This window comes from Malus sylvestris, chromosome 2 (genome assembly GCF_916048215.2).
Source record: "Malus sylvestris chromosome 2, drMalSylv7.2, whole genome shotgun sequence".
Taxonomy (NCBI): Eukaryota; Viridiplantae; Streptophyta; class Magnoliopsida; order Rosales; family Rosaceae; genus Malus; species Malus sylvestris.
In genome coordinates, this window is record NC_062261.1 from 20,304,729 (window position 1) to 20,307,620 (window position 2,892).

General features: G+C 34.8%; 1 long non-coding RNA gene across 1 annotated transcript; it reads left to right on the plus strand.

The window, feature by feature from the left end:
- The first annotated feature begins 302 nt into the window (after positions 1–302).
- On the plus strand, positions 303–2,211 carry LOC126604664 (uncharacterized). The gene is made up of 2 exons (XR_007616709.1): positions 303–1,284; positions 1,356–2,211. It is a non-coding gene; the product is annotated as an uncharacterized LOC126604664 (long non-coding RNA).
- The last annotated feature ends 681 nt before the right edge of the window (positions 2,212–2,892 follow it).

A 2,892-nucleotide genomic window follows, 5' to 3' on the forward strand; every position in this document is an offset into this window, starting at 1 on the left:
AAAGAAAAAATGATATCATTAGATTGCCAATTTGAGCCGTATATGTTGAACCTTTTGTTTCTTATCACCAGATATGTCTACCCTTATACCTGAAACATTTTTCCTTACCCTTTTCCAAGCGAGCAATGCGAGATTGTCTTATGAGAAACGTTTGTGAAGTACTTTGAAGGTGTTTGGCAAAAGAATAAGTGTGGGGGTATTTCATGTTTGCAAAAAAAAAATAAAAAAAAATAAATAAATAAAAAAAAAAAAAAAAAAAAAAAAGAAAAAGAAAAAGAAAGATTGTATAAAAATAAAATAAAAGTTTTTAAAGTTTCAGTTTAAGGTTGTGGTTGGAGATGTCTAAAGAATCGTTGGAGAGCTTGAGTTCTTATAAATCTAAAGAAAAGAATTGCTTGCAATGTAGTTTGGAACTTGTGTTTTCCTATTCTTTCGTTTCAATAACCCTATCCCTAAACCTCATTACATCCAATAAAAGTCCTCTTGATTTAAGTTTTGCAATTATGACTGTGGAGAAGTGATCTTTATGCAAGCTTATGGTAGAAATTTCACATTTGATTCTTTGAGCGAAACACATTTAAACTAAACACATGTGTGATTGAGTGCATATCCCGTAAGAAGGTCGCTAGTTCGCATATGATGATTTTAAAAATAAAAACTTGAAATTGCATTAGCATGGCTATCTCACACACTACACCTCAAGGATGATTCAAAGATTACTGCTAATATTTGAATAAGGAAGATGAACTAAGATTAGTTTGCTTGATGCTAGCTATGGTTCTTGATGATTTGTTTTCTTGAATGAAATTCTATGAGGGTCACATAGAGGGAAGCTAATGTTTTTCTTGTTACTTCTTGTTCTTGTTTTCTTTGTTTTGCTCGAGGACTAGCAAAAGTTAAGTGTGGGGGTATTTGATCGGATCATATTTATATATATTTTTACTTCGAATTCACTCGTCTTTTCTTAGTTAGTTCCTTATATTTTTGAGCTATTTACGTTATTTTTGTGTTTTTAGGATTTGTTATGCAAAGAAAATAAAAATAACACAAATGAGTTTTAAATAATAAAAGGAATAAAAAATTCAAGACAGCAGGGCAACAAAACAAGTGGTTGCACTTTTAAGTGCTCCGCTTGAGAAATATAATGATATTGTCACAGCCTTGAAGCTTACAAATTATCCTCGTGTCTTGGAATTTCTTGATAGTGGAACAAATAAAGTCATGGCTAGTGTTATAATTCAAAGCATTATGAAAAATACAACTCATGTTTTAACTGCTGAGAAGGTATGGTTAAATCATTGAGAGTCCTTTTCTCCGAGTTTGCTTCTTAATGACATGGAATGCTATTTTTACAGGTTGAGGCATTATTTGAATTAATAAAAGGACTTATTGAGGATTTGGATGGGCCTCTTAATGATGAGGTTGATAAAGAGGATGGAACATGGAATGGCAAAAACAAAAGAAAAGAAAGAAGTTGATGGGAGACACGGACAGCACAAGCAGAGAAAGAAGAATAAGAAAATAAAGTTGATGGGAGACATGGAGTAGTGGGAAAGAATAAAGCTTTGAACAGCAATAAAAATAGAAGAGGGCAGCGTGAGGAAGGAATAAATAAAAAAAAGATGCTTTGGCAGCTGGAGGGCAGGTCAGGAGATAGAGGGAAGTTAGAGGGCGGAAAAGAATAAAAGAAGGAGAAGTAGATTGGTGTGAGGGGGTCTTGGAGCGGGAGAAAGGGGCTGCCCTTTGGGCAGCTCGCAGAGAAGAGGCGCTGCCTTTGGCAGCGAGAGAGGCCCAAGGCGGGGAATTGGTGGAAGGCAGAGGGCTGCCCTTTGGGCAGCGTGAAGCTGCGGAGAGGAAAGAGGAGCAGACAGCTGCCTTGCTGCAGCAGAAAACCTAGGAGGACTCGGACTGGGTGAGACGAGAGGAGAAGTCAGAGCAGCGTGGGAGCCAGGAGCTGACGTGGAGGTCAGGAAGAAGGCAGAACGAAGGAGGTCAGCGCACAGGAAGCAGAAACACTCTCGCTCTCGGTTAAATCTTTCCAAACTTCTATTTTATTTCTGTTTTAATAATGTGTAATTAAATTTTATTTTGGCTAGAGGTTAATTCGAAACCATGAATATATTTGTAATATGAATTGATTACCTTCGGTTGTGATTTCATAAGTTGTGATTTCAATTTACTTATCCGTTCGTATAAAAACTGATTTGTGTATGTTGGTTGAGAGTGCACGCTTAATTTACATGCATGAATTTGATGCTAGAATATAAGTGAATTTCACCTAATCGTTATGAACTTATTTTCACAAGTAGTAAAGGTTGCTAGTCACAATCACGTTAAGTAAATTCTTGGCAAGAGTATCATGCTTTTCATAGTTACGAATGCCTCGTCAATGCTTATAGTTTTCACAAAGTTTAATGATCTTTGATTGTATCGCTATTGTGCTTTTCACGTAGGGGACTTTTGAAGAATGTTTTGAATTGTTGTATGCGTTTTTCCGTCCAATTCAATAACTTAAGGAAAACTTGAAGATTAAAAAAGTGCTGTTCACGGTTAATCTGGAGTATTGAGATTCACAATTTATTAAATGAACAACTGGAAATCATTTTGTATGCAAGTATAACATGTGTGGAGAAGAACCCTCTAGCTAGTCCGTCATTTATCATTTTACCTTAATTTTATGTTTTTGTCAATTCTGTAATTTAATTAAGTTTAATTTACTTTTCATCAAAACCAAACACCCATCCATTATTAAATTATATTATTTAGTTAGTTTTCTTTATTGTTAGTCTTTTAATTTAATTTCCGTCCATTTCAGTTCCTAGTGTTTAATTTAATTGTTTTCATTATTTTGAGTCATTTTAAGTGTGTTTCGAGTTATTAGAGTTTTTAGCC